The sequence below is a fragment of the Ischnura elegans genome, chromosome 5 (assembly GCF_921293095.1).
Source record: "Ischnura elegans chromosome 5, ioIscEleg1.1, whole genome shotgun sequence".
In the NCBI taxonomy this organism is placed as follows: Eukaryota; Metazoa; Arthropoda; class Insecta; order Odonata; family Coenagrionidae; genus Ischnura; species Ischnura elegans.
The window spans coordinates 36,817,613-36,845,156 of record NC_060250.1 but is presented as its reverse complement, the minus strand read 5'-3'; the positions used below and the strand labels follow the sequence as shown (position 1 = coordinate 36,845,156).

The window sequence follows — 27,544 nt, the reverse complement described above, 5'->3', positions numbered from 1 at the left end:
GCTTCGGCGGCGAGGAATATCATCGAAGACCGCACAAAGGCAACGAATTCAGAAAGGCACGAAGGTCCTCACGGATCATCGACATCTTATACTCCGGTTACAACCCTTCATTGGAACCGAAAAGTTCCCTCGGGGGCAGTTCCAGCGCTCCAGCCCTCTTTCGCCGCCCACACTGGAACTTGGGCCACGGTCTATGGGACTCATTGTGCACGGCAGAACATGCAGTTTCGCCTTCCCTTCAATACAAACTCCCCCCTCTCACTCCCCCGCCTTGAGGCAACGTGAAGGGTTTTCTTCCAGACGATCTAAAAGGGATCCTCTGTGGTTACTCCCCCCACCCATCCTACCCCTGAATTACCCCCACCATCTCTCCTTCCCGGTCTGCATCTAATCCTCCTCCTTCCCCGCTTCTTGATGGAAAGGGTATCGGCGCGAGTGTTATGTGGTGGGGAAGGTTTTCTCGCGGGGGGCTCCAAATCATCCCTAATGACTCATGACAGCCACTTCCACGCATGGACCCCATCTCATAAGCAACTCGCTCTCTCCCTACTCCCCCGCCAAGTAACTCCTTCCTCCTCCCTTCTGATATCTCCGTAGCGGGCGAGATGCGAGAAGTGCTGTGCGCTCTTTTTGTACACATACGAGTCTCTAGCGAGCACAAACTCTCACACACTGCCCGGGGATACTCGAGTGGTTCACTCCGCGAATCCGAAGGGATGACAAAACAAAACAAAATCAACGTGAATGGCGGATGCCGTCGCACTGAGTTTAATGATGAGACCGTCACAGAGATGCTATCATTTTCGTTTTTCTCTTGAATGGTCATTCGAGGGCTGAATATTTAAGGGCATCGGCATCTTGGTTATTGATTAATTTCAAGTTAACAACCACAAAACATATAAGTTAACAAAATTGATAACTCACAACAGATTGGCCACAAAAAGGTACGCACTAATAAAAATACAAACGGCAAATTACTTCGAATTTTCGACCGTTCTTTTGGTGATCCTCGATGGTCTCTTTCCCAGCGAATACCGCCTAAAGTACGGTAAAAAATTCTATGAAACTAGTCGAGTAAGTGGGTTTTATTTGTGCTTTCCTTTTTGCGGAAAATCTCTCCGCAGTTGCTTATTTATTTTACTACTACCAGTGATGTCCTTTCGATCTATAAAATTAATATACATTACAATAAAAATAATGCTTTTAAAAAATGAATGAAGCTGATATATTGACAATAAAGTTGGTCCTAACACGTTGTTTTCCTATATCTCCAACTTTTTCATGGTAAGTTTTTCCCCGTATTTAAATAAAGACAGAATTTATTCTCAGAATGGAAGGAAATAAGTAAAAAATTACTATCTCTTCAATTCCAAGGATATATTAAAAAGGTAGAGGGTTGGTTCAACTCATTTAATTCTAAAAAGCATTCCCATCTCCTATGGTTATTAAATGAACGAACTTACGATGTAAAATGAAATTTATATTCTAAAGTCCGTTCTAAAGGGATACTTTGTTGTATACTGCAAGTATATGTAAATATAATACTGCCCATGTGATGAGGCCTTCCTTTCGGTGACATTTTGGTTCGGGACGAAATATTTGTCAGCGATATTTTTGTCCTTACCACTCCATTCCTTCTTGCCAGAATTTTTCTCAACCAACTGTCGAGACATTTTGCTGTTCCGGAAATTCTTTCTCGTCTATTTTCAACACTTTCCCATTCCTATGCTATTTGGTCTTCTCCTTACAAAGGATCTTTTCACCCATCCAGAATTTTCTCTTGAAGTGAAATTACTACTGAAGGTAGTATATTTAGTTACTGCAAATAAATTTCACACTAATATTTTCATTACAAATTCGTCATATCTCCAACATCATATCTTTTGTAGTTAAATTAGTGTTAATGATCAGGCTAGGTAAAACAAAGTATGGTATAAAAGGCAGCGAGCAGCACAATGAAGAAAAAGATAGGTATGAATAACCTATTGTAGGAAATACCATAGGTTTAGAGAGCCATGTGGCAGTAACATTAACGCATATTTCGACTATTATCGATACATTTGAACCGGATGATAGAATTACGTCCCACATAATATATAAACTGATTCACTTGAAATGATCTCCACAATTTAAATTATTTATGCATTACAACCCACGTCGTCAATGAGGTAAATCACTTCAATTATGAAAGACAACCTCAAACAACCGAGTAGGAATCGTTGAGCCTGGGATAGGAAATTCAATAAGATAGACAGGAAAGCAGCGTAAAGATGAGGGATTAAAATGCTGACAGGAAAAATATAGCATTTGGTTCAAAAATATATTCCATGTTTCCCCTTTCTTAAGAAATAATGGAAATGCAATTACTTGGGTGTATGAAGAGCAAAAGCACACTGTTACCCGCGGCGAAGTGAAAATACATAAAAATCAATAGAGCCGGAAGATTTTATCTTATCTATTCGACTTCATACGATTAATACTTGCAGACATGCATGCTTGAAAAATTGCTAATAATTCTAAAATTAACCTTACTAAATAATTTGTCCGAGGCAATAATGGAATTAAAAAATATAAGACTTGGCAAGCTAAAACACAAGTTTGCAATGGGAAAAATTCAAACTGCAAACACTTACTTATAGTATTAAAGCATCGAAACGAAAATGATAACTGGTTATAGCCGTTTCTGTTGCAATAAAACATATGTTTAAAAGGCGTGCTGGAGTGGGGCTGTTCCCATATGTAAGAAGGAGGCTGAATTCACATCCATTCAGATTAACTACTTGTACCAAGGGAAGCCCTTCATTGGAGTTGCACAACTGGCATCCCCTCCACGAACCCACCAATTATTTTGGTAGGCCGATCGACTGTCCATTTTCGTTTCAAACGCGAATACTTTAAGAAGCCAGGCTTTTATACGATGCCAGTAGTTTTGACAACTGAGGTATGAAAAAGGGAACGCTTCCTTAGATTTACCCAAACAAAGGTTCAAGAACAGCGAGCAGAGGCTATTTTCTGCCCATGAGTTTACGTAACAACCGAACCCGTACAGACTGTTTACACGATGTATTTCCCGAGACAATAGCAAACGCGCATCTACTCGCGCGGTTCCGTCCAGCGCACAGTGGTCTGAAATCGAAAAAAGCTGGACAAAAGTCCAAAATGACGTTTTTGGAGATAGAGACTTCAAACTTGGCGCAAATACTTATAAATGAGTATTTACTATAGATGCATGTGCCTTTTTACATCACTACGACCCGTTACCGAGATATAGTGGCCCAAACATGACCAACTTTTTAAAAACACGCGCGATCTCGTTTTTCTTCAGAAACCTTTGAATTTAATCAGGTGGTGTTGCGTTGGCATGATTTTTATGGAATAGAAAACGCAATATTCCTTTGACCTGATACTTTGCCTATACTTTCTATGAATTTTGAAGATTTTGGTTCTCATTTGACTGGTTTTACAACGCAAAATGGCGGACCCGTTTTTCTCGTGAAATTTGACGTTAAGTAGACATTATCTTTCGTTCACGAAATATATAACTCGGGAAATTTGCATCACGGTGTAAAGTAGAGATTTATTAAGAATACTAAGCAGAAATCTTGGAAAAAAGTCTGCGACGAAGGAAATGAGAGCGATTTTTCGATCGCGAGTCAAGACTGAGCTACACGCCGCGGGACCCTGAGGCTTGGTAACAGAGGTCGATGTTTCAAGTTTTTTGAAACTTTATTCTTGAAAACCGTCATTATAAGCACAGAACCTAGTCAGTAATGATGTAAAGCACTATACTGATGACATTAACAAGGATTATGGATCGACCGAATTGACCATGTAACGCGTTACTCGAGTGAAAATGCTAGGGATTGGATATTTGTGGGAACCAACGTATAAGAAATATGCTTCGGGTATTGAAGTGGAGTTAAGAGATTAAGTTGGCATACTAAAGAGAGAGAAAAACAAAGTGTTTCCGCGAAAGGCAACTACAGATACCCTTTTCCATTTCTAACCTCGCTAAGGTGGGTCGCTGGGAAAGGGGCGTTTTATGAAGACGCACAGCCTTTGAAGGTATTTAGCGGATTCTTCCCCCAGTGTTTATCATTTTTTTAATTTAACCAAGAGGTGTACAACAGGGGAATATTTTAGTGTAAAGGAAAAAAGTTTAAATTTAAATTCATTATTTTTTCATTATTATAAATTATTAAGTTAAATGAAGAGTTAACATGACCAGGTAAAATTTCACTTTCGGTCGTCTATCGTAAAGTCAATATACGTGGCAACATGTCTAATAAATGGAAATTGAAAATCAAATCATGCAAATGCATAGGAAAAATGTTTGATAATGTTTTGCTCTATCCGTATATGGATATTCAAATATGAATTAAACATAGCATCGCTGGAAATCCACGTATTACCTTAAACTTTCATATAAAATCAATGCAGAATCATAAATTGGGATACAAATAGAATGGATGTATATTTGTCACACATTGTTTTTCTTCCTTTACTGAATTGTATTGAATTGTATAACTGATAGTTGCTGAATTGTATTTTTTTCATCTATAGAGTTTCTACCTTCAAACCGCCGATGAACTTATTTCCTCACTTGCGTTTGTTCCTCTTCTACACTATCATAAAAATAAGGAGATCTCTTAAATATTTTGGCATTTCCGTTGGTCTCCTTGGAGTTGATACCAGGATGGAGGAAATAATGTATCATACGATTAAAATAGTCGTTTGAAAAGGTCTTCATTCGTGGCCTCTCTGGAGTGCTTTCTCTTGAATCTCAGACGGAATTTACGGGTGTCCTTATTCCGGGCTCCAAATGCCTCTTCAGATAATTGTCCCATAGGAAAAGTCAACTCTTTTGCAAAATCGCTTCTATGCAGATGCATCTTATGTACCGTGGTTGTTATATAATAGCAGGGATACATCTAAGCCAATAACTCCGCAGTTCTCTGGCAGTATTCCGAGAAAGCTGTATAATTTAAAGTTATGCCACTTGATATTGCCCTCAGAATGATGGAAAAATGTTTAATGAGGTCAAAGTTGATAGCTGGAATTATGAAAAATTAATTTTCTTCAGATGGTGCATTACATTTTCTTATGAAAACATACAATTTAGATAAATTGTTTAACCATTTCATATGCAAACATGCGTGAATGTTACATATGCTTTACAGTGCATGGTTTGCATATGCTATTGCAGTCTACATTTACTCAATTACCCGTCTAATCATCGGTCAAGTTTGGGGAATCGAAGAAACGCCTTGCGATGTTACCGTCATTCGTGTTCCCTGATTAAGGCCTTGGAATATGAACAATAAACCCCATCTTTCCTCTAAAAGCATTCTGAAATCTAAATTTTCTGTTCACAAGGAGTGTTTTCAGATTTCCTCGGGCCTGTAAAGAATGTTTGCCATAATTAAAAGGCATTTTCACCATTGAACTAGATTCCAGATTTGTTGTATTATTTCTTGCCTGCAACTTTTTTAATTATATCCTGTACGATTAAAAAAATCGGATGTAGCAATGTGAGGTTGATAATCCAAAAGATATTTGATCACACCTACAAGTCGATTCTATATTGCCTTCAAATCATTCATCTCCGTAGCTGTTGATCCGAGGATGTAGCACTAAAATATTTCATTATTCCGTCAATAATGTCTCCACATTTTTTCATAATAAGACCAGAATCTCAACTTAAGTAATTCACGGAGACCATCTTTAGCAGCCTCGTAGCTCTCAACATTTAATCTCCGCTACAAAAAATCCAACAAGTGTATTTTTTTGCCTGATGTCATTCCCTTCGCTGCTAATAATTCATTATGAAACTCAAAACGAGTAACTTGGTTTGAATCCATTTGTGCGTCAAAAAGCGCTCGAAACCCTGTGAGGTGAATTGAAAATTAGAAATATATGTTAAGGATCACGCACCATAGTTACAACTCATCTTGCCATGGTTACTGAGTGGCAAAAATAGTAAAAATCGATAGGTAATTAAAATATATCATTAAAAATGAACTACAACAACTCATCTTTGAAATCGAAAGAATAAATAAACTTACCTTACAAAATTCAAGCTGGAAAATCACTGCGACGTCAAACTCCGAGAAAATGTAGAATTTCAGAAAAACCCGAAAAAAATCAATAGGCAAAACGAACTTGACAATCACACTACTGCACGACACAACACTAGGAGAACAAGCTTGATCTACTTCACCGAATTCAAAATAAGACTGCAAGTTGACACGTATTTTTGCTTAGGAAAGGGAAAAACCCTTGAGGAAGAATCCATTAAATACCTTCAAAGGCTGCGCGTCGTCATAAAACGCCCCTTTCCGCGCGACCCACCTCGGCGAGGTTGGAAATGGAAAAGGGTATCTGTAGTTGCCTTTCGCGGAAACAGTTTGTTTTTCTCTCTCTTTAGTATGCCAACTTAATCTCTTAACTCCGCTTCAATACCCGAAGCATATTTCTTATACGTTGGTTCCCACAAATATCCAATCCCTAGCATTTTCACTCGAGTAACGCGTTAAATGGTCAATTCGGTCGATCCATAATCCTTGTTAATGTCATCAGTATAGTGCTTTACATCATTACTGACTAGGTTCTGTGCTTATAATGACGGTTTTCAAGAATAAAGTTTCAAAAAACTTGAAACATCGACCTCTGTTACCAAGCCTCAGGGTCCCGCGGCGTGTAGCTCAGTCTTGACTCGCGATCGAAAAATCGCTCTCATTTCCTTCGTCGCAGACTTTTTTCCAAGATTTCTGCTTAGTATTCTTAATAAATCTCTACTTTACACCGTGATGCGAATTTCCCGAGTTATATATTTCGTGAACGAAAGATAATGTCTACTTAACGTCAAATTTCACGTGAAAAACGGGTCCGCCATTTTGCGTTGTAAAACCAGTCAAATGAGAACCAAAATCTTCAAAATTCATAGAAAGTATAGGCAAAGTATCAGGTCAAAGGAATATTGCGTTTTCTATTCCATAAAAATCATGCCAACGCAACACCACCTGATTAAATTCAAAGGTTTCTGAAGAAAAATGAGATCGCGCGTGTTTTTAAAAAGTTGGTCATGTTTGGTCCACTATATCTCGGTAACGGGTCGTAGTGATGTCAAAAAGCACATGCATCTATAGTAAATACTCATTTATAAGTATTTACGCCAAGTTTGAAGTCTCTATCTCCAAAAACGTCATTTTGGACTTTTGTCCAGCTTTTTTCGATTTCAGACCACTGTGCAGCGTGAAAAAGGGCTTAACCGAGCTCACCACGAGACGGAAGATGAGCGAAGCTGGGAAAGCATATGAGGAGGTAGAAAGGATTCCAGCACACAGTATGCGGATTTACGGACCAAACTACAGGATTGATAACAGATACAATGGCATGTGGCTGTATCCTTAAACCTTCTTCGAGGAAAAATCACTTCTTCCTCGACGTCATGTTTAAACATTAGTGCACCAAAAGGGAGATCTACTTACAGCGGAAAATTTAAACATAGAAGTAAGGAAACAATCCATCAGAACTTATACTTGGGGTATGCACGTCTAATAAATAATAGAAGCAGAGGAATCAAGGGTAGAGGCTTCGAAATGTGGTGCCGCAGAATAATGATGAGGATCCAATGGATCCGTAGAGTTAGTAAAGAGGAAGTCCTAAAAATAGTGGGAGAGAGGAGAAGTCTCATGAAAATTTTCAAAAGAAGATGGAACAACCATATAGGGCACATCTTGAGATATGATGGCCAGATGAAGACAATCGTTGAGGCAGGAAAAGATAATAATAATAATAATAAACGTCTTTATTTGGCGAGATTGGGACTAGAGAGTCCCATCTTCCATCTAACCCCTCGTCAAACATGAAATATATGCAGTTAAATACTTTGTCAAGTTGCTCATGAAATTACATAACAATAAATAGAAGTTCCATTATCAATAAACAAATAAAATTATAAGTTAACAAAGTTACTATTGACCAAGTGTAAAAAGATGTTAGTGAACGTGGGAAAAACCTAAGGATATTGGCTGTCATCCTTATTGAAAAAAACCAACTGCAGGAAAACGCCCACACAAAAAGATGGCAGGATGGAAAGGGTAGACCTCGGAAAAATATATGGAACAGGTAAAGAAGATGATGTCGAAAATACTTTTCAATGCTGTTACATGTAATTACAAACATAATAAAGCAATATACTGAAAAAAGCGGATCTCATTGCACTCATCATCGTGCCGCGGAAATTTTTGAAAACAAATTAAAAGTCGACCGAAGTAGCAATAGAAATCAACCTTTTATGGGATGAAATTGGGCCTCCTCTATGCAGCCCCTTAATAAAAGTCTATCACTTTCGCGACATAATGACGTCTACTCTACGTCTATCGCATCAAATCCAGTCGAACCTACAATAGATACTAATCAGCAGTCGTGGCCGAGTGGTTAAGGCGTCTGACTAGAAATCAGATTCCCTCTGGGAGCGTAGGTTCGAATCCTACCGACTGCGAATAATTTTTGTTTTCCTGTAAGACGTCACTCGACCCTGCCACACGTTTTCTTTAAATCATAGAAATTTTAAGTATATCCCCCTAACAGCCAGGGAGTAACCAGGTAGTTGCGGTAAAAATAATTCATGAAAAAATAATTATTAACAGGCAGAGACAAGTAAATAATAAAATTAATGCTAATAAATTGCCTAGGCGAAGAATTATACAAATTTCGGCCGGTCTGAGATAAAAAAACAAAACAATTCGCTCAATATCAAAGATCACATTTCTGGGATTTATATTGATTTTAATTCAAATCCAGATCAATGGCTATAACTAATGAGCAGGATCAGCAACGAGGTTTTTGGAACATTCAAGATTTCCACCAATGTGTTTGTTACCAGGACAATAAGTAAAAGAGCCAACGCCGTAGAGCTCTCATTTTGATGCGCAATTGGTCACTTGAAACGGAAACTCAGCAAGGCATATTTAGTTTGCGTTCATGTTAAAATTTGCATGAAACAAGGAAGAGATACCATCTCTTCCAGACGACTGCGTTTCCAAGAAGCGAGAGACGAATGCCTTGGGCTTACACGAACTGTCAGTGTAGGCCAAACGGTGAGTATAAGAGATAAATTGTGAGGCCACCATCCCCTTGAATGATATAATGACGGACATATGATACCCGAGGAAGCATGTTCTAAAACATTATTCCCGCTCGAGAGAGTCCTCTCAGACCAAAACCGGATGGTTTCACGTAGAAAGTTCCCGAAAAACGGGCGCAACAGAGGTACAGAGGAACGAGCCGAACAGCGAGTCAAGGCAATGCATCAAGTTAGAGGGGACGTATTTTATGGGATTCCCAAAAGGGAAAAAAGAAATGAAAATACATGTAAGAATGATAAGAGGAAATCGCTAATTTAATACGAATGTAAATGCCCAAATCTCTTTCGAAAAAAATAAGAATTCGTTCTCCGCTATTTTAATGGTTCGCTGTAACTTCAAAATGGAATAAATTTTTCAAATTACATTCTCTACAAATGGAATAAATTCTCCGGTAATAACTAAAAAATTCAATGGAAACAGTGAAAATGTGAAATATCTAATTCCTAAAATGTGGATACATAACGTAAGTAGTCAATAGCAGGAGAATCAAATAGTGATTATAGGCAATTAAAACTTAAACTCTAGCGGCATATAGTTCAGCAAGAGGAATGGTAGAACAGCCGCAGGATACAGATATGGATGATATTTCATAAAAGCAAAGTTTATTGCTACTCCACCGCCGTAGTAAGCATAGAGTAATAACATATTGGCTTCTTGTCATTGCGCTGGTTTTTTTTAGATTAAAATTATGTCATCTTCAGCTGAAAGCACAATCCAGGATCCATTAATACCCTTTGACCTTAGTAAAATGAACCCTCTTAAGTACATTTCCGGGGCCATTATTTTTAAGTACTCAATATAACTCTTTGCCTCCCATACCACCATAAAAGACTTTTTAAAGGCGATGAGCTCACATCCAGACTGATGTTAAAAATCGTTTAATTACGACAAATAGTACTCGATAACGATATCGCAATATCAATTCCATCTCATATTTGAATAGCACTCTGAACGACATTTTACACGAGCAACTCAAATCAAAAACATTATAAATATTGAATGAAAATTCTTCCTAAATTCACACTGAAATGTTAGGATAAAAATATACAATGAATAGAGAAAATTTTGCCATGGATAATTAAAATTAAAAAATTTACCGCACTATCAAAATTTAAATAACGTATTAATATTGGAGCGGAAATCCAAGCAAAACCATCTCCTCTAATTTTCAGATATTATATCAATCTGTCACCAAAACATTTTATCGCAGTGATATTATTAGACTGTGACGCTTGGCCAATCAGAATTTGCTGACGAATGTTAAGTTAATGGGAAGTTGAAGACATTTAAATGTATATGAAACCAGACATTGATGATAATTGGTCTTCAAAAACTAAGGGATTCACCACCAAAGAAGAAAAATTAACACGCCTATGGCTGGCTACGGACAGTTCTCGACTTAAATAATGGGCTTCTCAGGAGGTTATTATGTCTTCTCAACTGAGCGAAGATGAGGTTTTGGAAAAAAAAAGAAATTGGGCCAAACGTCTTTCATTTCACGGCGCTTCATAGTAAGGATTTACTATTTAATATCCCGGCAGAGTTAAGCTTCACATTAAATGAGACAGACGAAACTGGAGCGATAAAACTATTTTACTCACTTGTATTACTGTCGTAGTACCGGAGACAAAATAACAGAATTTCATGCGCCTTATAATAGCAGGAGCTAATCGATTATGTACAGAATATTATGTTAAAAATGCGGTTAAAGAACGCAATGCCTAAGGGCAATACGAGAACTCTTGAAGGTGGAGAAGCTTGGCTGCAAGACAGTGCCGGCATCTGAGATCAGGGCGGGGGGAAAACGAAGTAAATGAGGTGGACGGAGAGGAAAACAAATAAGGTATAGTTCCGAATTGACAATGAGGAAAGGAGGAGAAAAATATATGACAAAGCACGATAAGTAGATGGTAAAAAGGGATGATGAAGGGCGAGATGGAGAAAAGAAGGAAGAAAATATAAGGTAGACAAGGAAGAGGAGAATGGCTTACCCCAAGGAAGTGATACAAAGAATTAGTGCGCATGCCTTTCTGAAGACAGCCATTCCGAAGTAAAAGGCATGGATCACCTGATGAAAGATGAAAGCCTAACACAGGAGGAAGCATACCCCCCTTTCAACCGGTCTTATTTGGCGACAGGTTGCTCTCGTAGAACTTAAGCTTTCATCTGGAAATTTTCAGGGCAAGCAGAGTTGACCCTGATTAACCTTGGTCTATGTCTCATATATTAAAAAAAAATATAACCGAGTGAATCATTTTAAAGGTATAAAGTAAAATTATCAAATTTGAAACACTGACAAATGTTGACAATGCTATTCATAAAAATAAACATTTTTTACAAATGGAAACTTAGTTAATTAATTACAATACAATAGAACAAAATTTCAGATGACTGAATATTTTGGTGTCATCATAAGCAAGCAAGTGTGCAAAATTTCAAGCCGATCCGACGATGGGAAGTAGGTTAAAAATAAATTGCAAGATTTCATCGATTAAACAAACGAAGCAAATTAAGAAAAAAGTGAATATTTTACGATATTTCTTGGAGTTTAGGTCAATGTAAAACAAAGCTAAACTCCAAGAAATATCATAAAATGTATTTAACAAGGTCAAGAATAGAAGAGAAAAAAGTGTATTAAGTTACCACAAAAGTCGCTCATGCGATCGGAATTTAACGGGAAAATAACTCTATATACGCTGAAAATTTGAAGATGATGGTCTACGTTTTAAGCAAGTAATCCCTCACTAGAATAGACCGATCGAGCAGGAGGTACGCCTCCTCTTAAACGGATAAATTACCGAGGCTGACCGATCTCGAGAGTCCAACTGATTCGCATGCGAATGAGATTATTCGCGCCTACGTAACTCACGGCTATTCTCGCTCCTTTCGAGTTTGGATGCATTTCTGGCACAGAACCCTCCACACCACGCACCATTCCGGTCAATTGGTCGGTTTCGCACCTTCCTGCCCCTTCCCACACGCTCTCCTCCCGAAGTCTTGAATCGGCCCACCCACCATCCGATGCCTCCCACCCAACCCCTCCAACCCCGCCCACTCCCTCCACGCTCCATTTCCGCAGCTGCTCGGAAACGTCAGCGACAGGAATACACACATCCTACTACACAGAAGTCCCGCGCCTCAAGGCCGACCGCGTTCATAGTACGCTGCAAGGCCTGAGAGAATCATCCGCGTCAATGGCCGATGTAAAGGCATCGACCACGAATAATACAATGGAGAATTCTCAAGTCTGTTTTCCCAACCACCGTCCATAGACGAGATATGATGAGAATCGTATGCCTTATCCTGCAGAATAACTGTTTTCAGAAAGACATGCGTACTAATTCTCTGCACCTCTTCCACGGGGTGAGATTATTCTCCTCTCCCGTATCTCTCAAATATTTTCTTCCCTCTAAAACTCACTTCTCCATATCGCCCCTTATCCCTCTTTACCTTTACTGTACTTTTCGTACTCTGTGGTATATTTTTCACCTACTTTCCCTTCCGACAAGTCAAGAGTGGAAGCTTACGAAAAGAGGTGTTACCGAAGAATGATGAAGGAAAAATGGATTAACCGATTAAGAAATGCGTAAGCGCTAAGAAGAGTGGAGAAAAGAGGACTCTTCTAAAATCCTTATGGAGAAGAAGGGACAACTTAGGTGGCCACATTGCTTTGAGATATAATAAAAAACAATCTTAGAAGGTGAAAACAATCTTAGAAGGAGGAGGCACAGGGGGTAATGGACAGGCCCGAATGAGTTACATTGGCCAGGTTATAAAGGATGTAAAAGAGGATAAATACTTCGCTATTAAAATACAAGTGGATAGGACAGAGGAATGGAGAGTTGCATCAAACCAATCTTAAGATTGTTAACTAATGATGATTATGATAATATATTTTTCTCACCCATTCTCTCGTAAATGGATTAGAAAAATTACCACTCACGTCGCTGATTGCAGAGAGATCGTAATTTCATGGTGATATAAGCTATAATAAGTGATTCTATTCCAGATTGATATTCGAGATGAAATATTGTACCGAATTCATAATTTTTCAATGGCTATTCCCAGCGAGCGCAAACACTCTACTGCAAATATTAAGATCTGATGAATCGCTCGGCACTCAAAGCCACATTGCCGACATATTTAAAAACCAATTAAAATAACGCCTTAAATGGCAGAATAAATCCGGCATCCATGGAGCGACTGGAGCCTCTTCTACAAAGTCTTCTTGGCTTAAAAATCGTCTGTCTCGACATTTCTAAATCCACGAATATATATTGGATATTCGATGCTGCGCCGGCCAAGGGGTGATATTTGGCAATCCGAATGAAAAGACGCAAAGCTGCAACATGGCACCAATTGGGACCCAAGGGGGGTCCTTAGAAGGGTACAACCACCGGGGCCGAGATCCAGTACCACAACTGATACGCCCACGCCCCTGGGGAGGTGAGTGGAAGGGAAGGAAAAAGGATTGAGGCGCCGCCGCGATAAGGATTCTGACGACGCCTCTAGGGTAGGGATAGGAGAGGTAGGGTAGGACAGGGATTACCCTCGCTCCTGGAAGCTACCAGGGCCCACAGCGACCAATTTGTTGTGCCATCGATTTTGGAAGAATTTTCTATAAAAAAGAAAAATCCAAAGATCAAATCCTTGGAAGCTGCAACATGGCAATCACAAAGCCGCCAATGTGGTTCTAAAACAGAGGAAGAGGAGGTTTGTGCTAGGAAACGATAATTAAGAACAGGACCGCCTTAGCCACTTATTCGAAGCAAATAAAAATTCTTTTCTTTCCTTACTACCATACGATTACACCTATTCTTTTCCAATCCCATAGGATAATGATATACTATAGGTGCGACTAAGCAAGATAATTTTCAGGAAATAAGGCGAGAGTACATCTGCATCTACGAGGCAAAGTGCAAGCCATTACCAGGGTGTTTGGCACGGAGTGATTCCACACCAAATACTGCTTACTAAAGTGACATTGACTGACAAATATTAAATAACCAAGATGAAAGATACAGACCCAAGATTCTGGGCGAGTAACACAGATGAAGCCATTTAAATAAAGTTACTCTTCATTTAAACGACTTTAATTTGTCATTAAAGTAATAAAAATCAAATTAAAGAGGTAAAACTGCAGCCAAATTTGATTGAATTTTGCTCAAGTTTGAACACGGTGAGAATCTATTGCTATAGCAACGGCAAAGTCCGCTACAATTACCTCAGTCACCTCTGAAGTACTTGGGCGATCTCATCAACAGAAATGATTTTTGGGTTTTGTCGCTTGAAGAAACTTAAACAATCCATTCGTAAGAGTTAAAAGTCAAGCATTCCAAAACCTATTCTAGAATTTATTCAGGAAAAACTAAACTGTTATTTAGGTCTAGCGGAATAACGCCGGAATTAAGTTGTTTGAAGTCGAGTTACGGTGTTTGCAAAGCTTTTGGGCCAATTATATGTGTACCGCATGCCGAGGGTTAGCTTCGCATGTTATGGACGACCCAACCAAGTGGGTGGTCGGACACGCCCTTCAACAACGGAGACTAAAAAACAAACTTGGGAGTTCGCCACTGCTTCCATTCCTTGATTTCTCGACCAAAAAATGACCTCATCAATGGAAACTAAAACAAAATTCACGGAGGAATGGAATTTATACCTCAGTTTTGAGGAACACAAATACACCAAACTTCTTATCACTTCAGTATTACACAATTCAGCCCACTCCTCGATCATTTTTGTGTGAATAAGAATTTTGATGTGATTTATTACTTATCTATGTGGAAAACGTGTTAGGGAAAACTATTTCAACATTTATTATACAGACAGCTTAAAATTTTGCAGCCAGTAGAAAAAATATTCCCATATTGAAATAAATAAAAGACCGTAGCACTTTTCCACAAAATTTATTTATTATAAATTTTGTGGAAAAGTACTACGATATTTTATTTGTTTAAATATGTCTAACTTCCACCAATTGAAGCCTGAATATGTTGAACTTATTCCCATATTGATAAAAATCGCAATATCCTAGTTGTTGATACGCGGGCTTGGCAAGCCATTCACAGCATCCAGCATTTCCTCAAGCAAAACGAACTCTTTCATCTGGTTTCAAGACATGTGCGCGTGAGTTCTGTAATAAGAGAGAATAAATAAAAATTCCGCCTTTGACTGAAGCGATTTTATTAACAAATTAGCATTTATCGTCACTAGAAATCGGTCACAATGTAAAAACCGCTGAAAGCTTCATCAAATTCATAGCTTAACAAAATAACACTTTCACGGAAGCAAAAAGTTCTTATTCCTTTTTAAACATGATGTCGCATTGCAAGACTCTGATTGGATGGGTCACATTATTTATTCATTATTCGTATCAAAAACATTTGCTCATTTTGAAATATATGCCGTGCTTACCTTGACGAGGTGGAACAAAAGGCATTTAGATTCAGAGGACAATACCAAAGAAGGTTCTAATAGTAAGAAATACATAAAAATACCGTAAAAATGGCTTAATATCACTAATATTCAAAGCCGCATGTCAAGCTGTTAATTAAAATTTCCTCAAAGAAAAATGGAGCAGTTTTACCACTCAGAATAGCTTACTCTTAGCAAAATAAATACGCGAGGGAAGAAGAATGCCAATCTTTCTTCCTTTAATCAGTGGAGAGAAGTGAGGGAACGCCCTCTCGCCACCAACTGCGGTGGGCGGAGTCCCTTGGTCATTTGAGAACTGAAAAAATACAATGAAATCCAAGCGTGGATTTTGGGGACACGGACCATTCCTTTCAATTGTTTTCCTCCGCCTCCCGACCGACAGCGACCCGTCAAACCCTTTCCTCTCTCGTTTTTTTTTCAGGAAACGGCAGAGAAGAGAGGGGAAAAAGAACATGAGAATTATTTCATTCACAAACACTATTCCTCCCCACTCAATCTACCCCGCTCCTGCCCCACTTATTCGAACAGAAAAAACAGAACTCGTCCTATTAATAGCGCCAATGGTAAGAGAAGGTAAGGGAAGACGTAACACTGATGCCAAACTGCAAGAGAGACAATGGCCAGGGCATAAGTTTCCTAATATGTAGAAAGTATTAAAATTTCAGGTTCAGAAAAGGAGGAGCAGTCGTAGAGCGGCAGGAGTATTGCTGTTTTCATCAAAGCCTACTTTATCAGCGGTATGTTACTGTGGTTGGTCAGAAATTAATCAAAAATGGAAGGACCAATACTTAACAGAAGTTATCCAATGAGATAAATGCCGACGGCGTACCATTACGGAATCAGCAGAAAGTGTGCGTAAAAATGCGTAACTTGCACACAGAAAAAATCATTTGCCTCTACCGGGGTCCGAACATGGATCGCTCGAATTAACCTCAGGTGTTCTACCACTTAAAATAACAAGGTATATTCTTCCTTTTACTTTTTCGAGATATCAGGGTTAAATCTGTTACTGATTAAGATAAATGATTTTTCCTCAGTGGAAATTCCTCACTTCAAGCGAAATAACTTTGTGTGAATAGGTATGTAATGGTACAGGTAAATGTATTTAAGCCTTGTTATGAATTATTGGATTTCACATGAATTTGAAGACGAGGTAAAGAGTTTTCCATAGATATAATTTCATCTCTCACCGGCTGAAAAAACGAAAGGAGGATTCAATATTGGTGATAACTACCCTGGAACAATAAAATGTCATGACATGACCACCTCTCGGTACTCATATCGCAGTTCATTGAAGAACGAAAAAAGTTTCAATTTCACAATATAATGCAAAGACTAAAACTCCATTTCCATCCGCTATTTTTTTAATAATAAAAATCTCATTTCATCATGTACAGAAAAAATTTTGATACTCTAATTTTCGAAAAATTATTATTATTTTTTGTTTCCACAGTGTCCATATACATGTAGTTGTTTGACGGTTCGTTTAGTGGTGGAAGTATGTAGTTTGAGATTTTGTTTCCAGTCAACTGGTAGATTCATTTAATTTCGCTCCCTAGTCAGGGTGATGTTTGAATTTTGGTAGCATGCACTTATTTCATAGAAATGCCTAATATAGAAGATCACAATAACTCGATGAATTTTAAAGATCGCTAGACGTGAGACGCATATGAATACTTCGAGATTCCCCGCCATGCCAACGAGGCTCCAGTCACGTACGTCACATATTCAGAGCTGTACATATGCCATCTCTCATTCAAAGAAACAGTAGTCCCATATTCGCTCAGTCTCACAATGGAGGGCATCTATTGAATATCGGAACCGGTAGGATGAATTCACAAAATTGACCTCGGGTAATTTTAACTCACAATACAATGATGACGATGCTTTGGCAAGACACTGATACATCTTAACCACGCAAGTGACATCAAGACACGAAGTCTCAAATTTCTTGGAAATGCACCCATGCATTATACAAACTGTGGCTGCTGGCTTATGCTGCCGCTGGGCATTCATGCGAGTATGAACGTGAAGTGTTCGTTGGGAATGCATCACCTACGCATGCATTGATTTACGACTGCCTTTCAAAATCTCCGCGAAGGCTTTCCAGGAAACGTATTCTCAATCCTAAAGCGTAGCTTACGTATCCTCAGTTCTTCGCAGGTGACATGATTATCAATCGAGATGTATGAGTCATATGTTCAATCATTTGGAAGCATACCTAATGAGAAAACTTATTAAATCCGGAAATATTGGTTCTTCGTTTTCCGCAGAGCAGGGTATGTGCTTCCACTTTTCAGGGTTTTCACTGAGTCGTTGAAATTTCACTGATAAAATTTCACTGGTTGTAACATAGGTTATCTGTAAAATGTCAAAAACGCGGAGACAACCCGGAGACATGGAAAGATATATCTGTAAACGGTAAGCACCAATGAACCCTCAATAATGGGAGGACAACTATACGCTACTTTTCCAGTGATCATAGTAATCAATTAACTAAACTCGGGCATCTAAAAGTGGTAAAGAAGTATGTTTATTGAATTTTTTAAGGAAACGTAGGCCCGAAAACACAATTTTACAACATAAGCCGGAAGTGCACACATTTTTCTCCTTTCAAAAACATACCAACGTTGGGCCAACGGGAATAGAGCACTAACTTGGGAATAAAATCCATAGGAAGTAATGAGTCCATAAATATTAGCAAACGTCAAATTTGGGAGACGATAAATCGCACGGCTATGTAATCCACCAGGGTGGGCTCGCGGAATTTTTTTTTTCATTATGTGCATTCCCATCTTAAATTCACACTGACACTGATTTTAAGTGTGCGCGTTTATTTTCGCATCGCAGATTTTATCAAAATAATTGTTCCCCTTACTTAAAAGAATAACCTTTCTTCAAGTACCAAAAATGTAGACACTTATATAGTGAGTAATTATTTATTTCATTTCCTCAGACATAAAACGTGCGGCGAACATCGTCATCTAGTGTCCAAAGGGTGGCGAGACGTTTGTAAGAGCACGTATCCGGCTGGATCAACTCGAACGAATCTCAAAAATATCTCCACCTATTCCCCAGCTGATATCGGCTTCTTCCTCACAACCGATGGGAAAGGTAAATAGTACGAAAGGACGATAGAGGGAGGAGGGCAAAGTAAACTTACCAAACTCCCTTTGCAAGGTGAGGTGATGAGATCTTCAATAATCTATCAACAACGTGGTGAAAAAAGAGCTATACATACAAATTCCGAACAAAAAAATAAACTGCTGCCTTGGGGTCCAATGGTCGATCTTTTTGAGGAGCTACCTTCGAGATCACCGATAATGGAGCAACAGACAAACCTGATCGAAGTTTTTGAATTTATTTCATTCGCACTGGTTAACTTGGTTAACAGGATGACTAAAACAAACTGAATTTGAAGGACACATTGAAATTTCGCTAGAAAACAATTTACATTCAAGAAACTGGCTTATTCACTCCACCTCCGCAGTATTCAAACGACATAATTAGTCATTTCACTGCCTGCCAAAGGTCATAAAAATGTTTACTTGAATACTTAGCTACAAATTTCTTTCGCCATAAATTAAGTTGATCGTGATCGTCCCTTCCGGTATTCTTCAAAATCTTTGAAAGTTTTAGTGTGATACTGCTTGGCGCAATGCACTGTAATTCCTCGATAGTTCTTAATTTTCTTTAACAAATTTAAAACACGCAAAAACATTTTTTTAAACTCCATTAGTTTTCCCCACCAAGATGAAAAGTATTTAAAAATAGAGATTTCGTATTATAAAGAGAAAATTACACCGCAGAGATTCAATAACTCAGGCGATGAAAGAGCACGATAAAAGAAACTCTACAGCCTTCATCTGGAAAAATCGTCATGGGTTCATCCCGTTTTCAAATCTATCGAGCCAATCGAATCACTACGGGCTAACATTGTAACTCTGTCGAATGTCAAAAGAAATTCTTCCCTGATCATAAAATGTATGAGACACAGACAAAGTTACTCCTTCGCCAGCCAGAAATATAAAAACGACTCGTACCATTTGTGGTCCTAACGACCCGTAGCCATCACTTGGTCGGAAAGAGTTCATCTCCCGATGCAGAACATATTTCACCCTAGTAGATTAAAAAATAAATTAAAATAACAGCAAAGTTTAGCTCACCGAAAATAGTATTCATCTCTTTAGGTTTTTATAACCGGGACGAAAAAAATATTCATGGAGCGAGACGGGAGTTCTCTTGCCTGCTGTTTTGGGAAAACACAAATCTCCCAGACGGCGGGGGTGTAGAATGGGAAGGGCCAACAGCAGACGCACAAAAAAACGAGGAAAAGAAACCGACTACCAAAAGCTCACAAATAAACAGGGAAAAAAACAATAATATTTCTTGTTACGTCACAACAATATCATAGGCACCCTTTCAAGGAGATGGCCATTTTTTTCTGAACACATTAATAGGTTAAACAATTCTGAGCCTTCTTTTTCAAAAGCCTGCATCAATCAAGTAACTTTGTACGCAGTCACGCACACGCGTAAAAATTTATGTACACCAAGGATGAAATTCGCACTGAAAAATCGTTTGGCTTCTCCGAGATTCATTTTCCTCTATTATATTGATAAACACTGTCCATTCCGTAGCTCTCTGAGGTTTTGACAGTGCAGCGACCAACAATAAAGGACTATTCTTAATATGGTGAGCTATCATTAGCCTTTTAGAATGCTTCTTCAGGGCGGCTACTTAATATTAACTTCATATTCCTTTAAGCTTACAGACTTCACATCCCATTTTTTCAAATTTCTAGTCAAGATGATAATATGTATTTTTCACAATATTCACTTTTAACAGAATATTAAAATGCAATTAGGTGGAGGCAAATAATAATGTTAAACAGGTTAATCGAATTCAAGAGGCAAAATTATTCTTTAACAGACACGGAGAACCACCTGCTAGCCGTATTGGTAGTAGGACCTGAGCATAAGAGAAAGGAAAAATCACTATTTAACTATTATATAAAATATCAATTTATGTACACGAACATCCAGTGGTAAAGAAATACGGCAGATATTTTTTGCTAAGCTAAAACATTTTAATTTGTTAATTTATGGGAGCCTTGAGTCCCAAGAACCGCCATGCGTGCGATGACGACGAGAACACGGAATGGGGAATTTCAGCGATCTTTTGGGAAATTGGTTTATTGGATGGAAAACGTAAAGAAGAAGATGGAAGAACATACGATCGAGTACGTAACGTACACAAGAAGTACCACCGGTGCTAGGTCGATGAAGTGTTTGGTTTTAACTTCACGAATATATTTCCCTTTAGTGTTTTGTTCGAAAGTTTTCCCCGTTTCACCTCCGTAAATAATCCCAGAGCTAAAAAAATTCAGCAAATATTTTTTTGCTAAGAATAAACAGACGAATTTGCTAACGTATATGAGAATCCTGGGTCACAAGGACCGCCACGACCTCTACCGTGCGATGAAGATGAGAACGCGAAATGGGGTATTTCTGCGATCTCGGGAGATAATTGAATCGTTGCATGGAATAAGAATAGAAGATAGAAGAACATACAATCAGGCAAGTAAAGTACTCAAGAAGTACCACCTGTGATACGGCGGCGAACTGTTTAGTTTGTAGTACACGAAAATATTTTCGTTACTGTTTTATTCGAAGGTTTTTCCTGGGTTGCCTCCGTCACTGAGCCTGGTGATAATAAAATACATAAAATATTTTTTGCTAAGCTAAAACATGTTAATTTTTTGGTGCTAGCGAATCTTGAGTCCCAATGACAGCCACGACGTCTAGCGTCCAAGTAAGTACCGTGTATGTATTAAGAAAGTGTTACGGCGATGAAGTGTTTGGGTATAATAATGCGAAAATATTTTCGGTTACTGTTTTACTCGAAAACTTTCCCCGCGTAACTTCCTTCACTAAGCCCAGTGCTAAAAAATGCGTCTAATAATTTTACGGTAAAATAAAACATTATAATTCGTTAATTCTTGTGAATTTGAGACCCAAGGACCGCCACGACGCCTAACGTCCAAGTCAGTAACGTATTTGTATTCAAGAAGTGTTACGGCGATGAAGTGTTTGGGTAAAATAATGCAAAAATATTTCCGGTTACTGTTTTACTCGAAAACTTTCCCCGCGTAACTTCCTTCACTAATCTCAGAGCTAAAACAATGCGTCAAATAATTTTTCGCTAAACTAAAACATTTTAATTCGTTAATATTTGCGAATTTGAGACCCAACGACGCCTACCGCGCGATGAAGACGAGAGCGCGGAATGGGGCATTTCCGCGATCTTTGGAGAAAATTGAATCGTTGGATGGAAGGAGCGGGGGTCCGCTGCCGCCGAAGGGAAGAAATATGAGGTTGGGCGTGAAATTGGGGAAAAGGGGAGAGAGGGACTCACTCGCGAGGAGTGGGCGGGAATGGATGAGGGAAGGAGCGACCTCCCTTTCGGAATGGCCTGCCTCCTCTAAATTAAGACCCGTCGGTCCCAAGCGCTAAGAGGCCGTATGAAACGTTTATACACGCACGCATTCTTTCCACTTTATTATTTGGTTGACGTTTCTAATGCCCCGAGAGCTGAGCGGATGGTCCATAGGAGGGGGAATAGAGTAATGGAGTGGGGAGGGGTATGGGAGGCGGGATCCCGCTTCACCCGTCCATTCAACCCCTCCCCCGGACCTATAACTCATCGACCCTCTGGTGGCTAAAACGAGAAACCGCAATTGAATTCGCGCCCGTCTTCAACGCTCGTGCGCCCAGCGGAAAAACGTTTCGAGTCTCCCATATCCCCTATTCGTGCCGCTCCTCAAGTAACCTCCCGCGAGGGAAGCGAGGTCTGCTTCCCATGGCAGAGGGAAAAATCGCGAATTCACCCCATCGAAGCGATCGGCTCATCCGAACTCCGCAAATTTTACCTGGCTCAGTAGATAAAAACGTCCAAACTGGCCAAATCTATCTTCACTGTGACTGCCCGTATTCCGCACATTACCCCTAACCCAACTATCCTGACCGCGGGCGTCCAAACTTCGCATATTGAAGATATAGCAACGGCTAAAGGTCGTCTCTCGGACATTAAGTAGATATTAAGTTATGTACGTTTTGTATCTATAGGTAGAAAAAATTATCATTTCTAGTGAAAAGATTTTTTTGTTAGCAGGTCGAGGTATTATAAATAACTGACCAAACAAAAAAACCAACTGCATGCGCTCCAGCTCATTGATTGAGCCTTTCTCATTAGGATTCTATATGCCGGCAACATACTCTAAATGAAGACTCACGAGGGAAAAGCAGCCCGTTTTTCTTACTTAGTCTACCCACTTCCCGAAAATTCTTTTCGTACAACGAGCAGCCAACTACTGGTTCAATTTACGGAATACAAACGTAGGAATTAGTGGAAATTCCTTCGACCCTGGTTGACGGTCATAAAAATGTGTGAAATACGGATGCGACGGAAGTGATAACCCATTGAAGAACCAGCAGCATATCCCTTCCCAATTATAGAAGACCCTGGCATTACGACATTAATCCTGTAAGTCCTTTCCCAAAGCGCACCACCAATTAATGACGCTTACTCTGCCTAAACTTCCCCTTGTCACCCATCCGTCCTGTATAAATACAGCTCCGGAACCAACAGATCCTCATTGTACTTGATAATGGCCTAACGGTCGAAACGAGTCGTACTTTCAATAAACCGGTGGAAAAGTGTCATCTCTATGTTCTTTTAATACTTACATCATGTCATTCCACTATATTTCGCCTGCTTCTGTTACTTTTATACGATAGTAATGCGTTATAAAGGACCGATTGAGAAGCGATTTCCATCATATTTCGAACCTGCATTATTTCCAGACGAGGAATAAAGTTTTAAGAGTATCAATTCAGGTGAATTCAGCTATTTTATGGCAGCAAGAATATTTGGGAAGTTTACTTCACATACGATCAGCCAAAGGGCATATTTAGGATAAATAAGGCGTGAGCATAAATTCTGAAGTGTCTACTGATTTCTCTGATTAAACTGACTTTTCGTTCAAATCACAGAATCTCAAAAGCGCCTTAGGAGATTATGGAAATGCATTGGTTGCCGTAACTCGCTTTCATCTCTAGACCACGTTTTCTCTAGCCTAGGGTATGGATATCAATCACACCGGCAGACTTCAAGCATACATCACGTCCTATTTACCACATCACTCTTCGTGGTTTCCTTGGCTACTCTTCCTCGGTCTCCTACCATGCCTTTGGCAACGCTTTCACAGAGAGCGCCACCCACAGCTTGTTATTTCAGATTTAGAAGTTTCCAACTGCTTTCCGCTATCATAATCTTTATTTCTAAACATTACCACACGTGAGAGATGTTCAAAGCTTTAAGGATATTCCAATGAATTTAGCCTCTCTAATACTGACACATAGGAAATTAAATGTTTGAAACATGTAAATTCTATATATGAGGATAGAGGTATTCTTTCACCCAGCAAAAAATTTCGGAAGCTTTGAATCACTTTGAAACGACTACAAAGGGGAATAAAGGGCTCACTTTATCACAGAGATACTTAAGCCAGCGAGAAACGATACATCATGACATAGTTCAAGCAAAGAAGAGATGAATAAAGGTTGAGGAAACGGAAAAAAAAGAAATATTTTTTTCTCGAAGCGAAACACTTTATGTTGTTTTTTAGTAACAACAGTAAAACTAAACAGGCAACCATTAATTCAGCGTCTTATTTATTTGAAACATAATTTTTTCTCTTTTACGGTACATTGCCACCGTATCAAGGCCATCAAACGACCCGGCATAGAATGAGGTCTGGAACTAATTTGTGGACACTGAAGGCTACGTAAACCATGGCAGAAACGAGCCTTTCGAGAGTGCATGCTGAATACAGTGCGCCAAACTCATTTTTAGACTTCCCATCAGCCCGGGGCACCATTCGCGAAAAGCAGACGCCTGCAAGGGGAATTCTTTTCCGTTTAACGGCGAAATAACATCGTCTGGTGCCAAAAAAATATCCTAAACCCCATCGCCTGCCGGGTGGGGCGCGAGAACTTTTAGCGTGACGATTTTTCGATGGAGTGAATCGATTTTTACGAAGAAAGGATTCGAATCGATTTCATTCCGGGCACGTTTTCTATTTCTCGCCGACAATTCCCCCCGTCCGTGCCTCAGGGCACACCCGTGCGTGCAGGCGGATGTATTTTCGTGACCGTCCGCACCTAATATCACGCCCCCACTTTTTTTAGAAGAAGAAAAAAATCGGTAATAAATCGGCGACCGCTCGTGTGGCGGGAAATTGAAGAAACAAAGGCCAGGGGGCGAAAGCAAAATAACTCGCCTCACCTCATCGTTTATTGAAGTGGCGATATTTATAGCTCCGAAAGGGATAACATGCGAGTGCAACCCTGGGTTCCTCAACATTTTTTTGCCTCCGCCAAACCGCGAGGCTGACTCACTTCGGCCGGAGGAAGATTTTATGATGGAGGCGCCTAAATATTCCCCGTCTCTCCCTTGAACGACGCATGAAAATCCTGATCGTAAGGAAAGCATTAACCCAATTTCTTTTTGAAGAGAATCAGACTAAATATTTGCAATAGACTTTTTTTCTTCTCATCAATAAAATAAAAGACTGGTATTTCCTTGTTATTTGATTTGCTTTCTGCACATTATTTTTCAGGTCATCGGAAGCGAACTTGAAAGATCTTAACTCTTTCAACGAAGGGAGTATGGAAAGATGTTGGCTTCACTCGCTGCCTCGTCCAATTATATCTTAGATGCTAAACCGCATTCTGACTCAAATTTCAGATGATCTGACCCGTATAAGTTCATTAAATTAATTTCAATCTTGGGTAAAATTAAACATTTTATTTGGTTGGGAAAAAAGGCAATTGAACGTGATGCAAAAAGGTTAGATTGATATGCTACCTGAGCCGTACACCAGCGAGCAGTTGTATTCCAACAGATCGATAAATGAAGGGGTTGCGTGAATGAGACGGGAAATAACTGTTCAAGAAAAAAGATAATTACGAACGAGAGTGAATTTAGAATTTTTCAGAGAAAATTAAGTAAATATATAGTATTTATATAGCTATGGTGGGATAAGCAATGAAATAAAGGAAAAATAAATATATTTCAGAATGTAAGGCTTTAGCATATTCTACATATCATTCTCTCGGGCTATCACGGAAAATGACAGATATGAAATACAGCAATCAACAGGAATGTTCGAATATTGTTTTATTTCTCCAATTATTATTAGGGTTAGATGAGAAAAATTGTTGACCAATCAGGCATAATGCTTCTCCAATCTGGTTTAGGTATTTACCCTTTTGTTGGGCTCGATTTCCTAGTTTCCTAACGTGTCTCTTTTTCCCAACCTAATAGAAGTGTTTAATTTGACCCACGACCTTGGAGGCGAATAGAACGATGCATGCTCGTAAAAAAGGGGTAGTGGATGCTCATTACAGCTGCATACGAATACATGCGGTTCTGTGATGTTTGCATAAAAACATAGAGTACATACCAGTGCGCGTGGCTCTCCCATCCAAACATTTAAGACGCCTATATGTTCACATGAACTGCTATTATAAAAAAATCCCCTGAACCGAGAATCGAACTATGGCCCTTAAGATTTCCAAGCCACTGCGCACACCACAACGCTATTCAGGTTCTTTACTTCCCAATAGCAATATTACACAGTTGTTGATGAACACTTAGCACCGTTGAACCTCGGTAACTAACTTTTTGTGCTCCTTGAGCGTCACGTCTGATTTTTTTCACAGTGTATGAGATGATTTGGGAGCTGAAAGGATTCTCTCGAAATTGATCAATATGGCCTTCAAAGGAATGGACTGAAAATTGCGCGCTCGACACGCCAAGTGTACGCAATTACAAATCGAACACGAAAATCCTCACGCCTTCGTTCTGTGGCGAATGGATTGTCAGGCAATTTAAATCGCGCAGGCAGCATTTTGCTGGAAATGAGAGGAAGGAGGAGAAAAGTAGAGGGCCAACACTAAGCGGCCCCAGCCTACTCCGTTTAATGCTATGCTTTCAGATCTTATCCTGGAGGTTGCGTGAGATGATACGGAGAGGAGCCAAAAAAAAACCCCGAGGCAGAGATATTTTTCAGAAAACACGAATGGAGTATCTTTTATCTCGGCAACCGCGCTTCCCTAATCGACACGGATGCTAGCGAAGTGCTAACAAGCGCTAAAGGAGTAGGTGATGACAGCGTTGCCTGTAAATTATTACTTACAGATATCCATTACTTGCGGTTAATTCTCTCAAGGAGAAGTGAAGTTAAATCACCTTTTTCCTGAAGAAAGGTTTTGAAGCTTTAATCAAGAGCCTTTGTCTTGACACACGGGAAGTGTAAGGAAGTTTCATCGTAAATACTAATACTGCACGCGAGTACTGAAGCCTTTTAATTTCATAAATATCTACACATACGTACCCTACGCGTGGCTTTTAGCAGGGTATGACTAACCAGCATACAATGCGCTGCAGGCTCACTTCATGACTATCTCGCTCTATTTGCTTTTCTATACGTAACAACGAAGCAGAATGAGTGAGTACAAAACCACCGATATTGCTAGCATACGCGGACATTATTTACGTATGAAACAATCAATTACGGGTGTGAAAGATAAGAAAAATGTGTGTGCGAAAAGATTGGCTAATTTTGAAACTTGAGTGAAGAGCTGCGACAACCCAATCTTAAGGCCGTTTTACACGGGGCACGTACTTGCACAATCTGACGTGTGTACGAAGGCGCAGTTAAATTGCGTCGCGTAAAGCGGTGAATTGCTAGAACACATGCGAGAATGCGTGGACGTGAGAGGGCAAAATAGTCCCTGTTCTAATTTCGCTGATGCATTCGCGCAATTACACGCCATTTTAGAAATTAATGCAGTTCTAACCTGCGCAATTCCGTGCCCCGTATAAAGCGG

The 27,544-nt window shown here is 39.4% G+C and overlaps 1 protein-coding gene and 1 non-coding gene across 2 annotated transcripts in view; one reads left to right on the top strand and one right to left on the bottom strand.

Annotated features, from left to right (window-relative positions):
* Nucleotides 1-27,544, bottom strand: part of LOC124158730 (peroxidasin homolog) — a 252,017-nt gene that overhangs the window by 39,414 nt on the left and 185,059 nt on the right. The gene's annotated exons all lie outside the window — the stretch shown is intronic.
* On the top strand, nt 8,425-8,506 carry Trnas-aga. Its single transcript has one exon. It is a non-coding gene; the product is annotated as a tRNA-Ser (tRNA).